This window comes from Schistocerca serialis, chromosome 2, assembly GCF_023864345.2.
Source record: "Schistocerca serialis cubense isolate TAMUIC-IGC-003099 chromosome 2, iqSchSeri2.2, whole genome shotgun sequence".
Classification (NCBI taxonomy): domain Eukaryota; kingdom Metazoa; phylum Arthropoda; class Insecta; order Orthoptera; family Acrididae; genus Schistocerca; species Schistocerca serialis.
Window position 1 is genome coordinate 788,431,739 of NC_064639.1, and position 23,726 is coordinate 788,455,464.

The window sequence follows — 23,726 nt, forward strand, 5'->3', positions numbered from 1 at the left end:
GATATAGAAACGCAGGGCTCCGTCGAAAATACTGAGAATGTTTCTGGGCCATTTGATACAGCACCCACACAACAAACATCCAAAAGCGAGTGCCATACAAACAGAAAACATAGAAAACCTGATGCAATCGAAATGAAAATATTACGAGCTCTGGAAGAAGACAAACCTTGCAGCAAAATGTCATTTTTACTTAGTCTGAAGCCTCATCTGGAAAAATTTGATGAACAGGATTATCTTCAGTTTCAGATGGGAGTCCTCAAAGTTATAGAAAATATATATGAAAGGAGAAATATATTGACAGCTCAACCTCCTCCATTTACCCATTACACACCTCCCATGCCCTATAATAATAGATTTCAAGCTTATTCTTATTCACCTATGGAAAATGCTGCTCCAATATCCTCTTACCATACGCATCAGATTCGTCCTCCTCCAGCTGCACCAAACCCAACTACTTTTCTCGAACAACCATTACAGACTTCTCAAGGTCGCAGTTCTTATCAACGAATTAATAAAGTGCCACCACCATACCCTTCGCCTTCCACAAGTAGCCATGAAGGCCCACCATCAACAACGCAGTTCTACAACGTTTTTGCAGAGAGCCTGTCGCCACAAAGTGACAGTACAGTCAGTCCTGCTACAAACTCTTTGGTTTCAACTGCTGATATTGATATTGACTTTTCTACTTCATAATCTGAGCGTAATAAAAATGTAAAACACAAATAAATAAGTAAATAAACAGAACTAGTTTTTATGTATTAAATTACCTTAACGTGATAGCCAGCATTTGAACAGGTTGGATGCAATTGCGGAATTGTGTGTTTTGTCGTTGTAACACATCCTTTAGTTTTCTATGTAATTCGTCAAACGAGGTAATAGACATTCGGAAATAGTTAAAGAATTTATTTCCGTCGTTCCTCAAATCTTCAAAGAGTGTATAAAATAAACCCACTTCGTCTCTTCTCTGGTTAATGGGGTGTACCCACAAAAGACGACCTTTTCTTTTGCGGCGACGATGAAGCAACCACAAAGCAACAACTCGTTTACGGTTCATCTTGATACACACATTAAGCAAACTGAATAGACACCAACAACTGGTCACGTCAAAAAGCCGTGTAATGTGAAAGCAACACAGGCACGGCTAAAACTCGTACGGCTTTTTGCCGTACGGTCAAAACCGTATAGTGTGAAAGCGGCGTAAGGTTTGTTCAGGATCGTTGGTGAGTGATATTTCCAGGTTAGCCATTTATGGAGTGTTAGTCCGAAGTATTTTAGTGTTTTAGTTATACCAATGGGATATTTGTAGCATGTGGGGCAGAGGCTTCAAGGTCAGAATACCCAGCCAGCCGGTGTGACCGAGCGGTTCTAGCCGCTTCAGTCTGGAACTGCGCGACCGCTACGGCCGCAGGTTGGAATCCTGCCTCGGGCATGGATGTGTGTGATGTCCTTAGGTTTGTTAGGTTTAAGTAGTTCTAAGTTCTAGGGCACTGATGACCTCAGAGGTTAAGTCCCATAGTGCTCAGAGCCATTTGAACCATCAGAATGCCCGGGTGGTTTTACCTACAATTATTGCCCTAATCTTAGAGAATAGATTAAGGAAAGGCAAACCTACTTTTCTAGCATTTGTAGACTTAGAGAAATCTTTTGACAATGTTGACTGGAATACTCTCTTTCAAATTCTGGAGGTGGCAGGAGTAAAATACAGGGAGCGAAAGGCTATTTACAATTTGTACAGAAAGCAGATGGCAGTTATAAGAGTTGAGGGGTATGAAAGGGAGTAGTAGTTGGGAAGGGAGTGAGACAGGGTTGTAGCCTCTCCCCGATGCTATTCAATCTGTATATTGAGCAATCAGTAAAGGAAACAAAAGAAAAATTCGGAGTAGGTATTAAAATCCATGGAGAAGAAATAAAAACTTTGAGGTTCGCTGATGACATTGTAATTCTGTCAGAGACAGCAAAGGACTTGGAAGAGCAGTTGAACGGAATGGACAGCGTCCTGAAAGCAGGGTATAAGATGAACACCAACAAAAGCAAAACGAGGATAATGGAATGTAGTCGTTTTAAGTCGGGTGATGCTGAGGGAATTAGATTAGGAAATGAGACACTTAAAGTAGTAACGGAGCTTTGCTATTTGGGGAGCAAAATAACTGACGATGGTCGAAGTAGAGAAGATATAAAATGTAGACTGGCAACGACAAGGAAAGCGTTTCTGAAGAAGAGAAATTTGTTAACATCGAGTATAAATTGAAGTGTGAGGAAGTCGTTTCATGGAGTGTAGCCATGTATGGATGTGAAACCTGGACTATAAATAGCTTTCGAAGTGTGGTGCTACAGAAGAATGTTGAAGATTAGATGGGTAGATCACATAACTAATGAGGAGGTATTGAATAGGATTGGGGAGAAGAGGAGTTTGTGGCACAACTTGACTAGGAGAAGGGATCGGTTGGTAGGACATGTTCTGAGGCATCAAGGGATCACCAATTTAGTACTAGAGGGCAGCGTGGAGGGTAAAAATCGTAGAGGGAGACCAAGAGATGAATACACTAAACAGATTCAGAAGGATGTAGGCTGGAGTAGGTACTGGGAGATGAAGAGGCTTGCACAGGATAGAGTAGCCTGGAGAGCTGCATCAAACCAGTCTCAGGACTGAAGACCACAACAACAACAACATTGCCTGGATTGTTGCAGGATTTATGGACAAGTACTACTGGTTACACCAGAAGATTAAGTTATTGAAGTGTAGTTGGGAGGAATGGAGAGTGGGATGAACAGCGTTGTCGCCAGCATACTGCAGTGGACACACGAGAGGGGATGGTTTAAGGACATCGGCAGTCTGCTGGCGACGGTTGTGGCCAGTCTGCTCTGCGTCATTCGCGGGAAATAAGTTGCAAGGTTCGCTGCCCGTGTGGCACGTTGCCGTCGGTCGCATTCGCGATGACTTTCACATTAAGGCACCGCTGTCTGGAGACGTGGGCCTCTGCTCCGCATTGCCATCGATCAACAGGAGTACAGCACAGACAGCAGGAACTCGAATTTTGGAAAGTGTATGTGTGGGCATAGCTAAACACAAACGGATTGAGTCTTGTCCACCTGGAACTTCCCTCGTCTCTTTGTATTCGTAGCACTGTTCCCTCAGCTAGCTGTAGCGAAAAATAAAAGGACTGAGATGAGGGTGGTCTGCTCGCAGCACCTGAGTTGTTGATTATGTTATTCAGACACGCGTATCATACATAGGTTAATCGGAGATGGGGCCGCCTCATCTTATTTCCACGCTGCGGACCCCGGGACTCGCCTCGGAGGGCCTCCTGCGGCGTTATCCGCCGGCAGCCGACCCGGGCCTCGTTAGCTGCGTGTAAGTAGCCGGCCTGCTCGCTGGGCATTAATTAGGCCGAGCAGAGCCAACAGCCAGCCACCAGCCGCGGGCGCTGCCGTCGCCCGCCACCCACGGCGAACGCAGCCGCTACCCACACACACACAGAGAGAGAGAGAGAGAGAGAGAGAGAGAGAGAATTACGAGCGCACATACAGAGTAGCGATTGGGCGCCGAGGATGCTTCGTGACTGCGGTACATTACGCACGAAAAATGGGATTCATCACATCAATTAATCTGTAGCGGACTGCGCGAGATATATATGGAAGGGGTTATTAATACTTGTGTCACAACTATGCAGGTCATCCGTACACTCCGGCTCACCATGGGGTCGAGAGCGAGGTCGACTGGAGACGTTCCATTTGCGAAGAAATGTGCGTCAGTACAGTTAAGGCTCCATTCCGAGATGTGCCATTAATTTCCAGTCGAAAGGTTTTGCCACCGGTCACAGCATACTTCCAGTACAGACAGGGACGGAATCTTGCTCAAGTGTGTGAGACTGTACCATACACACTGAAGCGCCAAAGAAGCTGGTATAGGCATGAGTATTCAAATACAGAGATATGTAAACAGGCAGAATACGGTGCCGCGGTCGTTGTTGTTGTTGTGGTCTTCAGTCCTGAGACTGGTTTGATGCAGCTCTCCATGCTACTCTATCCTGTGCATGCCTCTTCATCTCCCAGTACCTACTGCAGCCAACATCCTTCTGAATCTGCTTAGTGTATTCATCTCTTGTCTCCCTATACGATTTTTACCCTCCACGCTGCCCTCTAGTACTAAATTGGTGATCCCTTGATGCCTCAGAACATGTCGTACCAACCGGTCCCTTCTTCTAGTCAAGTTGTGCCACAAACTCCTCTTCTCCCCAATTCTCTTCAATACCTCCTCATTAGCTATGTGATCTACCCATCTAATCTTCAGCATTCTTCTGTAGCACCACGTTTCAAAAGCTTTTATTCTCTTCATGTCTAAACTATTTATCGTCCATGTTTCACTTCCATACATGGCTACATTCCATACAAATACTTTCACAAACGACTTCCTGACACTTAAATCAATACTCGATGTTAACAAATTTCTCTTCTTCTGAAACGCATTCCTTGCCATTGCCAGTCTACATTTTATATCTTCTCTACTTCGACCATCACCAGTTATTTTGCTCCCCAAATAGCAAAACTCCTTTACTACTTTAAGTGTCTCGTTTCCTCATCTAATTCCCTCAGCATCGCCCGAGTGAATTCGACTACATTCCATTATCCTCGTTTTGCTTTTGTTGATTTTCATCTTATACCCTGCTTTCAGGACGCTGTCCATTCCGTTCAACTGCTCTTCCAAGTCCTTTGCTGTCTCTGACAGAATTACAATGTCATCAGCGAACCTCAAAGTTTTTATTTCTTCTCCATGGATTTTAATACCTGCTCCGAACTTTTCTTCTGTTTCCTGTACTGCTTGCTCAATATACAGGTTGAATAGCATCGGGGAAAGGCTACAACCCTGTCTCACTCCCTTCCCAACCACTGCTTCCCTTTCATGTCCCTCGACTCTTATAACTGCCATCTGCTTTCTGGACAAATTGTAAATAGCCTTTCGCTCCCTGTATTTTACCCCTGCCACCTTCTGAATTAGAAAGAAAGTATACCAGTCAACATTGTCAAAAGCTTTCTCTAAGTCTACAAATGCGAGAAAAGTAGGTTTGCCTTTCCTTTATCTATTCTCTAAGATCCAGGCAATAATTGTAGGTCGAACCACCCGGGCATTCTGATGGTTCAAATGGCTCTGAGCACAATGGGAGAGTCAGCATTGCCTCACGTGTTCCAACGCCAACGGTCGGCAACGCCTATATAAGACAAGTCTCTGGCGAAGTTGTTAGATCCGTTACTGCTGCTACAATGGCAGGTTATCAAGATTTAAAGTGAGTCTGAACGCGGTGTTATAGTCGGCGCACGAGGGATGGGACACTGCATTTCCGACGTAGCGGGGATTTTCCCGTACGACCATTTCACGTGTGTACCGTGAATATCAGGAATCCGGTAAAACATCAAATCTCCGACATCGCTGCGGCCGGAAATATTTTCAGTGGGCTTTTGTTTTTCATCTTTTTACCACACCATGTGCCAAAAAGATGAAAAATAAAAGCTCAGTGAGATGCTGCAACTGCAGTGAAACATGTTTGGGTTAAAAAACAAAATTGTGTTTTGCTAAAGGCGGACGCTATCCAAAAACATACGTACTGTATAGTTAAGTTTGGTGACAAGTTCAAGTGGCGTGACTGAATATTTCTTGTCCGTAACTGATACAGTATTGCAAACCAGTGAAATGTCTAGGTCGCTGCAGTCATGGACTGTGCGGCTGGTCCCGGCGGAGGTTCGAGTCCTCCCTCGGGCATAGGTGGGTGTGTGTTTGCCCTTAGGATAATTTAGGTTAAGTAGTGTGTAAGCTTAGGGACTAATGACCTTAGCAGTTAAGTCCCATAAGATTTCACACACATTTGAACATTTTTGAAAAAAGCAAGTGAAACAGCTGTAACCAAACAAAGCAAAATTTTGATAGAACAAATGAATATACAGTAACCGAAATAAAAGGAAAACGGAGCATATGAGTGTTAGAGGAAATTTACAAAGTGGTCTGTATGGGATTCCTAGCAATGTCTGTAGTTAGAAGTGTGGGCAAGGGAACTGTGACCGATCATTCAGCACTAAGCTTGGACAAGCAGAGATATGTTAATTAACTTTCATTGTTTCAAGTCCCTCACCTTTCTCCCTTTGTGGATGTCATCTAAGACTCCAGGTTGCTCTTGTGTCGTCTGTTTCTTTATTCATAATGTATAAAAAATTCTACGAAAAATCAACGGAACGGACAGTTAATGCATTTCGCGTAAGTGCAGGGTCGTTCCCTTGGAGGAAATCAGACCACCTTGGTCCCCTACTCTTTGCTCAGCTGAGCGTGTGCACCATCTCTAAGGATCTCACACCGATCGAGGTGGCGCGATAACCAACATACTCGACTGGCATACGGGAGGAGATTCAAACCCCTGCCCTGACATCCTCATTTAAGTTTCTCTTCGTTTTACTAAATCGGCAAATAACGAGGCGGCTGCTTTGAAAAAGACCTATAATCATGTAGTTTTTATTGCTACCATATCTACGGACTGAACGCTGTTGGAATCTCATAAAGCCAGGTGGGTATTTTGAAATGTTAATAAAAGCTTCACACTTATCTTGATAGCTTAAACATCTTAATTCGAGAATATTTTTTCGAACGTTTCCTCGAGATACAAGATAGGGACGCTTATATCACGCACCGTCCATGAAAAGTGTGCAGAGCGCCCACTGCTTAGCGCGACCCTGGCCATCATGAAAATGACGCCTGAGCAGCCATTCGCTTATCCTGATTTCTGTTAAAAAATGCACACTGTTGGTATTTCTTTTAACCTTGGGCGCAGTTCCAACACAACGTATCTAGTATGTACTTAGCTGACTCGTATTTCACGCTTCGTGGACAGCAGAAGATACGAAAGGACAAACTTACGTAAGCTTTACTATCAAAAGCAATGCACTCAAGCGACAACTTGTGATCATGTTCCTCTGTCCAAATATCTGTCAGTGCCACATGTGGCGAAGAACTGGTCTCTGACAAGGCACTGAATGAACGTTATTAATTTGAAGATTCACAGCAACCCGTCACTATTCTTGTTTTGTAACGCATTTTATTGCTCTTCAGGGGTTCCTAAGTTTTGACGTCTGTCTTCGAAAGGAGAACTTATATTTAGAGAAACTGTGCGCAATGTCGTTTAAAGCTCTAACGTTGTATTCTCAACCAGTTACTTGCATTCTTTTACCTCTCATTGTTGTTTTGCTCGCAAAATTGATTTCGGGATGTGTACTTCGCACGCTTTATGTAACTTGTTTTGCGGAATCGTGCTGCTTGACTGTAAATGATTTTATGGCCTCTTAATAGTGTTGCTAAACCGGTCTCGGCAAACTTTCGTTACGTACCTTGTGGCAACGGAAATTCAGTACTGCTCGAAAGTGGTGTATGTTTAAATGCAGCGTAGCAGCAAACCAGTTAAAGGAAACTTTGCCCAAGTGCAGTGCATGAAAAAGCAGCTATGCTAAGCACATCGTATTTTAAGCTTTGAGTAACTGAATTCCGCTAAGTGCAATGCGAAGACACAATATTAAAATTTAAAACTTTAGTGAAGGGACGATGAAAGAAATTCGACTTACTGAATGGTACAGAAGAGACTCGCATTTAAGAACTGTATTATGAAACTTACTTTTTTCTATTACAACAGTCTACAAAAAATTCACTTCTTATGAAAAAAATATAACTCTGCCATGTAATTCTTTGATGAAATGGTAAAGGAATGGTAAATCTATAACTGTGAGTCCAAACGACAAAATAGCCAACCTAATTCAATAAATAAAAACCTTACTGAAAATTTGGATTCCAAAAACTTATCATAAAGTACACGCGACCAAGCAATGCAGCGACATCACCCCGTAGTTATTCCCAAACTGGGTTCAGCAGCGTGACCAACGGCAGACTCTCTCACTTAATGCTCTCAAATGCTACACAGGAAAATGCTACTCTCTGGCTCTGAGCACTATGCGACTTAACTTCTGAGGTCATCAGTCGCCTAGAACTTAGAACTAATTAAACCTAACTAACCTAAGGACATCACACACATCCATGCCCGAGGCAGGATTCGAACCTGCGACCGTAGCGGTCACGCGGTTCCAGACTGAAGCGCCGTTAACCGCACGGCCACACTGGCCGGCGAAAATGCTACTACTGACAACCAAAGATCATATGGCTTGTACTCCAGTGAACTCTGTACGATCTGGATGTCGAACTCCAGCTGTCTGAAGGGCCGGCCAAAGTGCTCGTTTTTCGTTTCTTGCCTAATTACAACATGGCTGACACGAAATGTCACGAGAACGCAAAATGAAAATACTCTTCGATCCTGTTTCCACATTTTCAAGTTCATAGCAGGTCAGTATACGAGTAAAATTCAAAGCCAGAAATAAGTAAAGAATTCTTTATCGCGTAAGACCGGTGGATTCTTTTGCCTAATTATAACATGGTGGACTGTGCAGATCACGAGAAACTGCAGGCACGTGGAAGTTCCATGCAGTGAGACCAGAGGTCTACATCCGGGTAGTATACAGATTTTCGTAGTCTTATTACACGACCTCGTTCAAACTCAGCGAGGTATTGATAACGGCGTCTTTGTCAGGCATTCTCGACTAACTTCTTCTCACCGCACATAGTCTCGAAGGTTACTAGCGCTCACAACCGTTACGGCCTGTATTTAAAGGAAACCTAGTACGCATCCTGGTAATGGCGCTACTAGATCCACTCTTACGCGGCTAACGTGACATATGAATAGACATAATCTTTCAAATGTAGAAACACGCCTACCAACATTCGTTTATCTCGCACAACTGCCTGGTGTTGCGATTTTCTTTCCGTCAATGTTTTTTCCTTCCGTTCTCCTGTGGAGCTTGGAAACTGCTTCCCACAAATCTGTAGGGGTGGACGACGCGGATGGAAATATTGCCGGTGGCGGCGGCGGCGGTGGTGGGCTGTGTTGACTCAGCTGGCGCGCGAGTACACAGGTGCGGGGGTCACGGGGTCGCCACTCTCTCCTGATGACGTCAGCGGCGGGGCGGCGCGATCCGCTCTGCGCTGCGACCGCAATTGTGTCTGCGCCGCCGGCCAGCCCCCTCCCTCTGTTCCCGGTCATTCCGAGTGTTGCGCGCTCGGTAGCTTCTGTCACCGTCTATTTGAAGCTGCGGTTTCGTCACAAAACGACATTGCTGAGAGGAATTCGCCGGCCGGTGTGTCCGCGCGGTTCTAGGCGCTTCAGTCTGGAACCGCGCGACCGCAACGGTCGCACATTCGAATCCTGCCTCGGGCATGGATGTGTGTGATGTCCTTAGGTTAGTTTGGTTTACGTAGGGGAGTGATGACCTCAGATGTTAAGTCCCATAGTGCTCAGAGCCATTTGAACCATTTTTGAGAGGAATTCGGGATCGTGTAGCTGTTGGCGCTGTGGTGATGTTGTTATTTTATTGAAAAAAACTGGAAATTTGTGGTAAGGTCTTATGGGACCAAACTGCTGAGCTCATCGGTCCCTAAGCTTACGCACTGCTTAAGCTAACTTAAACTAACTTACGCTAAGGACAACACACACACCCATGCCCGAGGGAGGGTTCGAACCTCCGACGGAGGGAGCCGCGCGAACCGTGACAAGATTCCCTAAACAGGGCGGCTATTTTATTGAACTAGTATGATGGAAATGGAAATGGAAATGAGCGTTTGGCGTCACTGGCCGGGAGGCCCCTCGCGGGGCAGGTCCGGCCGCCATATCGCAGGTCTTATTACAGTCGGCGCCACATTGGGCAACCTGCACGCCGGATGGGGATGAAATGATGATGAACACAACACAACACCCAGTCCCTGAGCGGAGAAAATCTCCGACCCAGCCGGGAATCGAACCCGGGCCCAGAGGACGGCAATCCGTCACGCTGACCACTCAGCTACTGGGGCGGACGCTAGTATGATTACGAAGTTGTAACTCGAGAGAAAGTAAAGTTGTCATCAACCTGCCTTGTAACACTACAGTTCCGTCTAGGCATGTTTCCTATGAGAGTAATAAGATATTGTTCACATCGGCGCTATGAACAGACGCACCTGGCTCGATGTCGGAGCACGAAGGTACATCATATCCATGAAGAAGAAAGCAATTCTGAATCAACAGTCTGTCACTGGAATATTTAATTCAACTCTTAACCTCTGTTAACCACTGTGTCCCGAAAGTAAATAGTTCCCATTTATTTGCATCTGGACAAACATAGGTGTCGTTTCAACTGAGAAGGAATTTCGCTCTTGCAATGCATAGAATTGAGGAAGTGCGTAGCCAAAAGCATTATTTTACTTATACCCACGGAAAGACATTGTGTGTCATATAATTTATCTGTGTAGACCATCTGAAATTCGAAGTAAGAGTTCAAATAAAGAGGACATGGTATCTGAAATTTTGAGAAATAGTGGAAATATGTGATGTATGGACTGCCTATGAGCACAAAATTTTCAAAACGTTTTTCATCTCTTTGAATAAAGTTTCTTGTGCACAAAATTTTCAAATTGTTTTTCATCTATTGAAATAAAATAACTTCTTTATGCCCTCCATAAGAACGTGACTTACGCAGTGGTTTTTCAACATAAAACATTTGTTCTTTATATCATACTTTGATGCATGTGCGTAATATGTGCTTTGAGTTTAGAGTCATCAGTATCAGACTAGTTATCATTTGAGAACAATTGTTGCGTAACTTAATTCCCAATGATCTGAAGTGGATTTTATTTTTCAGTTTTGTTTCAGAAATAACTATCGACATGTCGAAAGTATATGTATTGTTTTGTACCATGATATTGAAAAGACGAGAGTTCATATGTACTTAATTCTTCATAGAAAAAAGGTTGTTACGGCTATTGTCATTTCGAAATAATTAGTAAGAGTTCATTTTCTCAAGTTTGATCTCATAATACTGCACGAAATCTGTTCACAGATATCTTCTGCCTCGGCTACGTTTGTTTCCTGATTTCTTCATACGTGTCATTTCTTTCCCATTTTTAAATTCAGTTTTTATGCTCTGCATAAGTTTTTGCTAATATGAATTATGTGAGACTTGTTTATGGCGCTGAAACTGTGATAAATGAGATGAATTAAAGGTGTAAATTGCGCGTAATTTCACGTCGGAAACACCAGTCCTTAACAAATGTTCGTTTCGAATTATAATTTTCACCTTGCAAGACTTACCATAAGCGTTCACTTAATAGATGGCCCGCTTACTCTCTGTGCGCCTACTGGTGAGGGGCGTCTTCTAAACCGATCGACGTCTACTATCAAAGCGCAAAAATATCATTAGTGGAATAGAAAATGCTGTCAGCATATCAGAAACGGCAATAATGCAATGTTCCCGGACACATTAGTGTATCGTGTATGAACAAATGGGACTACAGCAATGGACACGGGTAGAAACTGTGGAGATAGTGCTCGCAGAGTGGACTGGTCGGGATCGATTCACGCACCTGGTGTTCGCCATTCCCTCTCATTCGCTGTTTACGAACCAGTGAGCTACCAAAATTTGTAGATCGATGTTGCAGCTGACTCCTCGTTAAACTACCGGACCACACATGGTTTCAAATGAAACAACTTGCGAAAAGCTGTCGACTGTCGACCGTCGTGGAGTTGTGACAAGGTAACGTTTACGTGATTACCGAGAAGTAATGCATCAAGAAGATCGTGACGGACAAGGCACGTTCTGGGGAGTCTTCAATTCTTGTGGACGTCTACATCCCTCCGGGTAGCGATGGAACATGCACGCTAATTAGAATTGCAAGTCTCCCCCAATTGTCAGATGCAGGTTGGAACAGCAATTTCATGATCGTCCATGGTTCTCAAGATCTCCAGATCTTAACGTCTTCGAACATCTTTAAAATTATCGCTGTCGCCATGCACTGTGCATGGAACTTCTGCAGCAACTTCTGGAAACTAGTTTCTGTACACTTTCATGTTTCAGTAACACCATTCCAAAATTTTATTGTTCCGGTGTCATCGCGTCTCGTCAGTAACTGGAAGTGCAACTTCATTTTGGGCTTTTTTCTAATAATGTGACTAATATGAAAGTGTTTAAACGTTAAATAGCGTAGAGGCTTATGGTATTATTACCGTCGTTATCGTGGCCATTGTATAATCCCTTCAATTTGCGATCGAGCCTTATCTATTAATAGTAGACGTATTTATTTACTTCTTGTTCTATCAACGCCTGGCTGGATTTCATCGCTTTGGCCAATTCTAGGTGCAAACTGCCTCCTACCGCAACAGATTTCTCAATCGCACTCCAAACACAGCTGCCTCAGCTATAAGAGCATTTAATTAGTGGCTAAAAATACACTGCGTTTCAGTTAGCGCGAAGTCTGTTGCGTCAGACGTGGTAGGATTGCGGAATCGCGCCCAGTGGCTAGCGGGCGCATTTACGTTATTGCCTCTGGAGTACTGGGACAGTGTGGATAGAAATAGACCGGAAATATAACTGAGAATGTTGGCGTGCGTGCTACACGGATAAGAATTCGCACATCTCTTGTCGAACTACGTGTAGTATGCGATACGTTAATCACATTGTGAATAATAATACATGTAAAATACGAAAGAATAGTTCGTGTCACGTGTTTCACTTCAGAATGCTATAATTACGTCCAGAAAAGTGGTACATACTATTCATAAACCGGTAATTGTATACTGTTGTTTCCATAATTGCATGAGAAATAATGTTACTGCTGTTGCATAGAGATAGTGAAAAGAGGACCATTATTCAGCTAGAAAGTTATTTACGTCTTTCAGTGCTTGTGATACACACAAATCTTAAAACCGATATGTCCTTGTCCATCAGTTTATCCTTGTATAAATGCAACCACTTGTCTAAAGTGTACGGTGTTCTTCGTTCTATCTACTTTAAATTTGTCGTACGATCACTTTTTGTTGTTCTGTTTCGTCACCAATTCTAGTGTGAAAAAATGCAGCACATAGCGCACGTAATGTCACAGAATTTTTCAGCTAAGTAGCCCTCATAAGAATTGGTCTGTTCTTTAAAAATAGCAAGCGTTTGCTATAACACAATTCAAATTTGAAACACATTTCAGTGCTACAGGGCAGCATTTAAAAGAAGATATTTTTAAAAGATTTAAATTTGATGCACTGGTGACAGCTTTCTGCGTAGACGTGCTGGTGACAGCTTTCTGCGTAGACGTGTTTTTCCAGACAATAATTCGCACCCGAACATTGTGACTTATCTTCACGCATATTCATGGGATGTGAGGATGGGTCAATTTTTAGGGTACCTGAATCGGTAAAGAAGGCAACCTTTTAGGATCACTTTATTGTCGCCTGCCCGGCCGTCCGACTGTAAAAAATTCTTTTTCTGCGGACTGGGTGGACGTAAAAAGTTGAAATTTATGTCACATATTAATGTCTGCGGTCTCTTGACCGTGTAAAAACTGAAGCTTGTAAGTCAATGTAATCAAAGGATAAGGTCATTTTTGTCACATGTTTGATACTCGCTAACTCACTTATCAAAATCTCCAAGGTACTTCCCGCCGACCTAGAATCATGAAATTTGGCAAGAAGCGAGTATTAATAGTAGAATTAAAGGGAAAAATGCGAAAAGTGTTAATTTGTAATTATATCACACGAATTTTTTCGTAATTTGTTGTCCGATTGTCAGACCTGTCTTTCTGTTCAAAAATGGTTCAAATGACTCTGAGCACTATGGGACTTAACTGCTGTGGTCATCAGTCCCCTAGAACTTAGAACTACTTAAGCCTAACTAACCTAAGGACACCACACACATCCATGCCCGAGGCAGGATTCGAACTTGAGACGGTAGCGGTCGCGCGGCTCCAGACTGTAGCACCCAGAACCGCTCGGCCACCCCGGCCGGCTGTCTTTCTGTTAATTTGTAATTATATCACATATTAGAAAGTATTTCTTTTGCTATTTGTTATCCAACTTCAAATTTAAAATTTTTATTCTCGAAAGTCTTGGAATTCCCGGGACCGATATCTTGCAAGTATCGAAGCCGGTAACAGGCAGAAATCGTCGAGATTCTCAATTTCCGGGATGGATGAACTGTATTTACGTATGCACAATCAAGTTTTGTACGAAACTGTCTGTGTAGGAGTGTTGTTCGCACCTAGCCAACATATTTTACCTTCATCGTATTATGTCAACCGCGTTTCTGTTCGACGTTGGTGACCGTAAAGAGTGTTCGTACAGATGCAGCGGGGTTACGTTGTTATAGATAATTACGGAATGGAAAGAATAGAATGAAACTCAGTGTCGCTTCCTTGCGTACTCCACTCGAATCTAACTCAAAGTGGACTGTCAACCTAAACATTTCCGCCCAGTGAACACACCGCCACAAACAATGTTACTATACCTCTCAGCCAATGAGGCGCTGTGGATAGATTTGAGCCATAACCCAGGATATTGCGGCACAGTCTAGTGGTGAGGAACTGTAGACTGTGTCATACCATGGTATTCTCCTCCTAACAACATGCTCTAGCGACTCTGACTTCCGGGGATTGGTGTGTCAGTGTGTAGTCCTTCTGTGTTGTGGTGTTCGTTCCCTGTTCAGCCTGTTCCTTTGTTACTGTTTAGTGTTCAAGTGACTAGTTCGCCTTACAGTGAAGTCGTCACAATCTCTGTTAATGTTATATTGCAAGTAATGGTTTTAAAGTTAAATGCCCATTCAAATAGTTAAACTGGAATATCAAAATGGTTCAAATGGCTCTGAGCGCTATTGGACTTAACTTCTGAGGTCATCAGTCCGCTAGAACTCAGAATTACGTAAACCTAACTAACCTAAGGACATCACACACATCCATGCCCGATGCAGGTTTCGAACCTGCGACCGTAACGGTCGCGCGGTTCTAGACTGTAGCGCTTAGAACCGCTCGGCCACTGCGTCCGGCCAAACTGGAATATCGAGCGACAATAAAGCTAATTGTTTTCGGATGTTTACCGCCACCTGAATTTTATCCTAAGTCGGTGTGAGTCAATTAGGTGTTTACTGCTTAATAGTCAACATTTAAGGAATGAGCGATTGAATAAAAATACTTAGAGGTGATCCTTGTGACTCCGAAATCTGTAGGTACACATGAAAACAACATGAGAAACTGTACAATAACACAATATTATGATAAGCATAATTGCCACTCAGCATATACTGACAATGTTGCGTTGCATAAAGCCCCAACAGCCGGACGCTGTGGAAGAGCGGTTCTAGGCGCTTCAGTCCGGAACCGCGATGCTGCTACGGTTGCAGTTTCGAATCCTGCCTCGGGCATGGACGTGTGTGATGTCCTTAGGTTAGTTAGATTTAATTAGTTCCAAGTTCTAGGCGACTGATGACCTCAGAAGTTAAGTCGCATAGTGCTCATAGCCATTTGAACCATTCTGGGTGCGTGTATCTGCTGATTTCTGGGTCTCGTAGACGAACAGAGGGAGCTGATTTTCACATGATCCTATTATGTAAATTGGAGGAGGAGGAGGAAGAAGAAGAAGAGGAGGAGGAGGAGAAGAAGAAGAAGAAGAAGAAAGGGAAGGAAAGGAAAGGAAAGGGAAGGGAAGGGACGATTGGTATCAGCTGCATTAGGACTTTGTGTGACAATAGCGGCGACGAGTAAAAAATGTGTGCTGGGCTGGGATTCGAACACGGGATCTCCTGCCTACTAGGCAGTTGAGTTAACCACTATTTATTGCTCCTGCGCGCAATATCTCGACACGCCACCTGTCTGTAGTCCCTGTCTATGTCCTCCGTGCTCGCTACTGTGACATTCCTGCAGGAAGTCGGACGTAATTGTGCTTCCGCACTGAATCTGGTGGATGCATTGTCCATCGAGGAGAATGAATTGTATGAATGCGGTACCTGCATTCATATAATTTCACACGATCGTTGTTTTCGGAACCTATGTTGATTCACATAGAGGAGATTTTCGGGCTCCATAAATATAATAATACGCGAGCGTAAAACACGTTCCAACGTTCTGCAACGCCGACGTCAGAGATATACGCCTATAATTTTGTGCGTATGTTCGAAGACTCTTCTTGAATGCAGGAATGAGCTGCACTTTTTCGCAATCAGGAACGCTTCGCTCCTCAAAAATGGCTCTGAGCACTATGGGACTCAACTGCTGTGGTCATCAGTCCCCTAGAACTTAGAACTACTTAAACCTAACTAACCTAAGGACATCACACACATCCATGCCCGAGGCAGGATTCGAACCTGCGACCGTAGCAGTCGCACGGTTCCTGACTGCGCGCCTAGAACCGCGAGACCACCGCGGCCGGCTACTTCGCTCCTCCAGCGACCTACGGTACACTGCTGCTTGAAGAGCAGCTATTTCTTTCGCATATTCTATGTACACTCGCACTGATATTGAACGACTCTGTACCACGCAAACCACCTTACGGCGTGTGGCGGTGTGTACGATTAGTATTTTCTTGTTTCCCTTGTCCATTTCCGAATGGTGCGTGGAGAGAACGACCGTCGGTGAACCTCCGTACTATCTCTAAGAATCTCATTTTCTCGTGGTCATCGTTTCATGGCCTGGGTGTGAGAAGAAGTACTACGCTGTCCGACTTTTCCTCTAGAGTACGCTCTCGTAATTACAGTGCAAATCGCTGCGTGATGCATAGCACTTCTCTTGTAGCGTCTGGCCGGCCCTAGTGGCCGAGCGGTTCTAGGCGCTACAGTCTGGAACCACGCGACTGCTACGGTCGCAGGTTCGAATCCTGCCTTGGGCATGGATGTGTGTGATGTCCTTAGGTTAGTTAGGTTTAATTAGTTCTAGTGGATTGATGACCTCAGAAGTTAAGTCCCATAGTGCTCAGAGCCATTTGAACCCATTTTTGTAGCGCCTGCCGGTGGAGTTGGCTGACCATTTTCATGACACTTTCTCGCTGACTAAATAAACCTGCCACGAAACGCGCTGCTCTTCTTTGTATCTTCCCTATTTCCTGTACAATGCTATCTTCTACGGATCCCAGACTGTCGAGCAATATTCAAGTATGGGTCGAACAACCATTGGAAAACCAAGGTAATGCCATTGAATTCTTTTAACGCTGGGCCACTCTGTGTATGCTTGTTTTTCTGTAGGAGGCGTATCATTTAAGTTCTGCTACCCACGTCATGGCAGCCGTTCTCGGTATGATGGTTTAATGGGACGGATGCTGTTCCTTCGCTGGCGGCTGTGTGTTCGCCGAAGATGAGGCAGGGGGAAGCGGCCCAGATCCGAGGACTTCAGAAATAGCGCGCCAGCTGCCGTCCGACCCGCTTCTGTCTCTGGCTGCTTGTGCCGCAGTGGCAGGCCGGCCGGCCGGGCGCTGTTTACTCCGGCCGTCGCGTATTTCGGGGCGGCAACAGCGCCGTTGTGCTCACACCTATTCCTCCACGCTGGTGTCACGGCTGTATTGGACCGGCCTCGTCCTGCTATTCTCTAACGCGTCCCGCCGTGTGCCGCGGAACACGTGTCAGCAGATGATGCGGCGCCTTCTGCTAGAGACGTGACGACAAGAGAGTGTCGTTTGTTGTAACGCGACGTGCAGCGCCTGCTTGTCCACAGGGCGCATTTAGCCTGCATTAACACCGGGGACTGTTTACTGCCGCCGTTAAACATGTGTGGGTTTCCCATTCTCACCAGGAGCCGGCGTCAGCGTAATAATAAAAGCCACCGCCGGCAGCCACCTGTGCTAGATGGCTATCCTCGCGACGGAGTGTATTTCGTAACGTCCTCGCCGTACCGTCCGCTAAGTGAAACAGGGACAATCTGACCATCTCGCTGTACACTTTCAGTTTATTTTTGTCTCATCCGAGATGTAATCCGCATACGGTTACGGAATGGATATCACATTTTCCAAAAGACGTACAATAGCATGCGTTTTCTTGCGGATGCGGATGATGATTCAGTAGAAGCCGTAAAAGGCCACTACTCTTGTAACATTTCATTTCCTAGCCACGCGTCTATCCTCGTCCTGTTCGCTGTTGTGGCCACGTAAAGGGGTTTTACATTGCGCAACACTTTTTCGAAAGCCCATAAATATTTCCCATTGCGATGTGTAAGTTTGAAATATAGTCTTAGGTGCCTACAAGCCTCCTATGTAACGGTATAAGAGCGTGGTGCCTTGTGACGTCATCTTCGGGCTCGGTGACGCCTCAAATTGTCCCAGGCACTGCAGGTAGGCAACCCCTTGACACCTCTCCGGTCTGCATGCCTACTACACTACTGGCCATTAAAATTGCTACACCAAGAAGATGACGTGCTACAGACGCGAAATTTAACCAACGGGAAGAAGATGAGGTGATACGCAAATGATTAGCTTTTCAGAACATTCACACAACGTTGGCGCCGGTGGTGACACCTACAACGTGCTGACAACTCCCACACAAACAGCAGTTGACAGGCGTTGCCTGGTGAAACGTTGTGATGCCTCGTGTAAGGAGGAGAAATGCGTACCATCACGTTTCCGACTTTGATAAAGGTCGGATTGTAGCCTATCGCGATTGCGTTTTATCGTATCACGACATTGCTGCTCGCGTTGGTCGATATCCAATGACTGTTAGCCGAATATGGAATCGGTTGGTTCAGGAGTGTAATACGGAACGCCGTGCTGGATCCCAACGGCCTCGTATCACTAGCAGTCGAGATGAAAGGCATCTTATCCGCATGGCTATAACGGATCGTGCAGCCATGTCTCGATCCCTGAGTAACAGATGGGGACGTTTGCAAGACAGCAACCATCTGCACGAACAGTTCGACGACGTTTGCGGCAGCATGCACTATCAGCTCGGAGACCATGGCTGCGGTTACCCTTGCCGCTGTATCACAGACAGGAGCGCCTGCGATGGTGTACTCAACGACGAACCTGGGTGCACGAATGGCAAGACGTCATTTTTTCGGATGAATCCAGGTTCTGTTTACAGCATCATGACGATCATGATGGTCGCATTCGTGTTTGGGGACATCGTGGTGAACGCACATTGGAAGCTTGTATTCGTCTTCGGCATACTGGCGTATCACCCGGCGTGATGGTATAAGGTGCCATTGATTACACGTCTGGGTCACCTCTTGTTCGCATTGACGGCACTTTGAACAGTCCCTTTCGGACAGAGTTTGTGTTTTAAAATCGGAAAGTGTGACCTTTCGGACAGAGTTTGTGTTTTAAAATCGGGAATTGTGATGCTTCGTGATCAACAAAGTTACTTTTAAAATACCTAAAAAATGCAAGCAATCGAGAGTGCGTATCCCTGCGCAATCGTGGAATTCTTTTCACGCACTTTCCTTCTTTTCTTGGCAAGCGTTATGGCTTAATGAGTGTGGAATTTTTGTCTGGTAAGAAGAGACTTCATAACAGACAATGGACCCATTAGCTATCTGAGAATGGTGTTTGATAATCGAGAGGGACTTGGCGAGGTCAGCTGCGTACATATTCCAGTGCAGTGGTCTGTCCCCGAATCTTTCTGAAGGTAGTTTGATTGCTACAGGGTATTAATTATTGAATTTGGAGACGATTAATCCTGTCTTGCGGTTCAAAACCACGCTGGCGACTCTTATTGAGGCTGGAGAGTGTTACAGTGTGGAGAATCATCAGCAGTAAACGCTTCCAACTGTATCAGCGGAGCAGTACATCGCGTCAGTTGTCTCGTGCGTCGCAGATCGTTAGGAGAGCGTGGATTATGGACGCTGGCGCGGATGGGGCGGATAGAAGGAACCTTTCATTCTGTTTCAGTGCCGTATGGCAACAGAACTTGAGTCTAGATTTACTGATCATAATGCCATAGCAGGTACAGAGTTAACACTAATCTCGGAATTGGGAGTACTTATTTCAGTTTTCCAGGGACGCGTCGCAGAGCACGCACAAACACGAGCTAATGTCCTCGAGAGGCAACATCAAACCCTTAACTAGCCAACCAATGCGCTTAACCTCCTTAACAAATCACAGACTGGCGAAATAGTAGTGGGGTGAGGTTACATGAAGTAATAGGAATAATAATCGCCGTACTCAGGAAGCAAACTTGGTAGCAATCGGCGAGTTCGCTTACCTAGGTAAAAGATATCTTGCACTGACATAAAATACACACTTTATGGACTTTGTGAATTCGACTTCATGCCAGTGGGCACTTCGATGATGTCTACTTTGTTCTTGTTGTACTATTTCAGATGTTACGCAATGTGTTCTGAAATAAATTTACTCGCAGAGCCAGAAAAAACAGAGATCGATGATTTTATTAAACTAACAAATATAATGACTCTGATAACGTGAGAAGAACATACCCAATTAAACACCGCATTTGTATCGTTTTGATTGGGTTACCCTCAAGGCCATCTCATTCATGAAGTGTAAACAGAATGAATATTACGCAGTAACTGAAACAGTTTTGTTATAGTGTACACTGCTCTGCAAAGTAAAACGTAGAGCAGGCCAACACAGATCATAGGATACGAAGTCGAACAGGCCTTGACGCCGGACGTATGTTGGACAGTTGCCCGTCTCGATTCAGCCTGCTGCGAGATCGCTACCCGAGGCTAGGACGTGCGCGAGTCGCTTGTAGGCAAGCAAGAAACGTAGGCGTGACTTCCTCTACCCGATGCAGAGATTGTGCTCATCACTGCTGAGCTTCTCTGCCCCAGACACTGGAAAACCGGCCCTCTTCTGTGTGGGCTGGCCGGGGTGGCCGAGTGGTTCTAGGCACTACAGTCTGGAGCCGCGCGGCCGCTACGGTCGCAGGTTCGAATCCTGCCTCGGGCATGGATGTGTGTGATGTCCTTAGGTTAGTTAGGTTTAAGTAGTTCTAAGTTCTAGGGGACTGATGACCTCAGAAGTTAAGTCCCATAGTGCTCAGAGCCATTTGAACCATTTTGAGCTCTCACGACTGATCCATTCTGCCGTTATTGCTTCTCTACTGACAACACAATACTCTCCACTTCGTTTTATAGCGGTGTGTCCGACTCTAGTGTCATCTAGTGGTCGATCCCGCATTACATAGAGGAGTCCGTATACTTTTGATCAGATAGTGCATATTCCTGGGTAAAAGCAGGCGGTGGAACTGTCCGTGACATGAACATATGGGTTAAAAGGATGTTGTTGTTGTAGCTTCCCGTGTAGTACCGCCATGGCAACTATCTTATGCGAGTTTCGTCGCCGGCCCGTCTAATTGGTGGACGCGGTTTGAGACGCCGCTATCTCGGTATGGTACCCTGCAGCGCAGCGCCGCACAGCCGTGTGCGATACGGCGGCTCGTCCCTGGCCCACATCGTGGGAAACTCGCGCTTGGCCTTACGACACCATAAGCATTGGGCCTGCCACCGTCTCACCGCTGTTGCTTTCGTCAGTGGGTAATGTGGCACAATACTAGTATCGCTCTGGCACACCGACACTATCAAGGAATTTAGCGCAAGTTACGATCGCAATTGCGACCGTGTTTTGGTTTGCATTTAAGAGAATTACATGTACATTAAAATGTGCTCTCAATATTTGCTATCGACAATTAGACTGCACTTGATCGTCATGCGAATGTTCAGTCACCCAGTTCAAAAAATGGGTTGTTGAAATCTCTCGGCAAAAGATTCCGAGGATGAACATGGCCACAGAGTATAAAGTTCCGGAAACAGAATTGCTTATCACAGTAGAAGCACTTGATGAATGCCTGTATGATGCAGTCTTCCGAGTCACACGGCGTTTGAATATCAAAAATACCTTTGGGCGGTGATTGAAACGTCTGTGGTCTGACGTCACCATACCGAACTACAGTCCAGGAGTTGCGAACAAAGACTGCGAAGACTGGAGAACAGAACTGACTGTGAAGAATACACATCAGCAACGAAATGGAATCCCTCGACGATGGCGTAGACTGATTTTTGATAAGGGTACCGTAACCTTCAGTCCGCTTCAGCACCGCCTTGAACTGCCGGAGGAATAGCACATCGATTGGCTGAGCGTAAGGTGTTCACCCAGGAGGGATGGTCTCGACAGTACACACCGTGTCTTGCGGTCGGATAGCATCGAGATGTGTCCTGTCACGATATCTCCCTAGCGAATCAACCAGAAGAGACACAAAAGTCTAACGTCAGTTAAGCGAACTGGCATGAGATATTGATGTTACACCGTTTTTAAAGTGTCACGATAAATTTGTATCTATTTCACATATCTTCCTGTTTAAAAATTTCCATTGTCGGTGAAAAGTGTGCAATTACAAGGGATTCACTAAGTGCAGCCGGCCGGGGTGGCCGAGTGGTTCTAAGCTCTACAGTCTGGAACCGCGCGACCGCTACGGTCGCAGGTTCGAATCCTGCCTCGGGCACGGATGTGTGGTGTCCTTTGGTCAGTTAGGTTTAAGTAGTTCTAAGTTCTAGGGGACTGATGACCTCAGATGTTAAGTCCCTTAGTGCTCAGAGCCGCGCAGTACACATGTCACATTTGTGTTAGAAACTGCAAAAGACCACTTGGTGCTGGACGAGCTTTGCTCATCGAGAAAGTGTCCAGGGGAGGTAACAGTCTGGTTTACAAATGGAAAGTTCTTTGGGAATTAATTATAAAATGGCTCAAATGGCTCTAAGCACAATGGACTTAACATCTGAGCTCATCAGTCCCCTAGAACTTAAAACTACTTAAATCTAACTGACCTAAGGACATCACACACATCCATGCCCGAGGCAGGATTTGAAGAACCTGCGACCGTTGCAGCAGCGCGGTTCCGGACTGAAGCGCCTAGAACCGCTCGGCCACAGGGGCCGCCCCAGGTCAAGGGACCATCCTGACTTTCGCATGAAAAAACTGAACGAAACCGACTGAGCGAGTTGGCTCAGTGGTAAGACAAAGCACTTGCAATCGCGAGGGAGGCGGTTGGGATCCCTCTCCGCCATTCACATTTACGTTTCTCGAGATTTCCTTAAGTCACTTAAAGGCATGTACCGGGATAGTTCCTTTGAAAAGGAAACGGCTGATTTCCTTCTACGCCCTTTCGAAATCAGATCTCGTACTCCGTATGACTACCTGTCTGATTGGATCTAAGAGTTCCTAGCAAACAGGACGCAATTTATCACTCGTGACGGAGAGAAATCTTCCGACGTAAAAGTTACAATGGAAGTACTCCAAGAAAGCGTTGTATGACATTTAATGTTTACTCTCTCTCTCTCTCTCTCTCTCTCTCTCTCTGGACTGTGCGGCTGATCCCGGCGGAGGTTCGAGTCCTCCCTCGGACATGGGTGTGTGTGTTTGTTGTTAGGATATTTTAGGTTAAGTAGTGTGTAAGCTTAGGGACTGATGACCTTAGCAGTTAAGTCCCATAATATTTCACACACAATCCAATATCTCTCTCTGTCTGTCTCTCTCTCTCTCTCTCTCTCTCTCTCTCTCTCTTTCTCACTCACACACACACACACACTGACACACACCTATACATAGATTCATATTACATGGTGGATAACAGCGGAAGCTCTACGAATCTGTTCGTGGATGGTGCTGTTGTATACATAGAAGGCGCAGCGTTAACAAACTGTATCAGAATGCAGGAAGACTGAGACGTATCGATGCTTGGTGCAACGATAGTCCGTTGATACTCATCATAAAAAATGTAAACTACACTACTGGCCATTAAAATTGCTACACCAAGAAGAAATGCAGGTGATAAACGGGTATTCATTGGACAAATACATTATACTAGAAATGACATGTGATTACATTTTCACGCAATTTGGGTGCATAGATCCTGAGAAATCAGTACCCAGA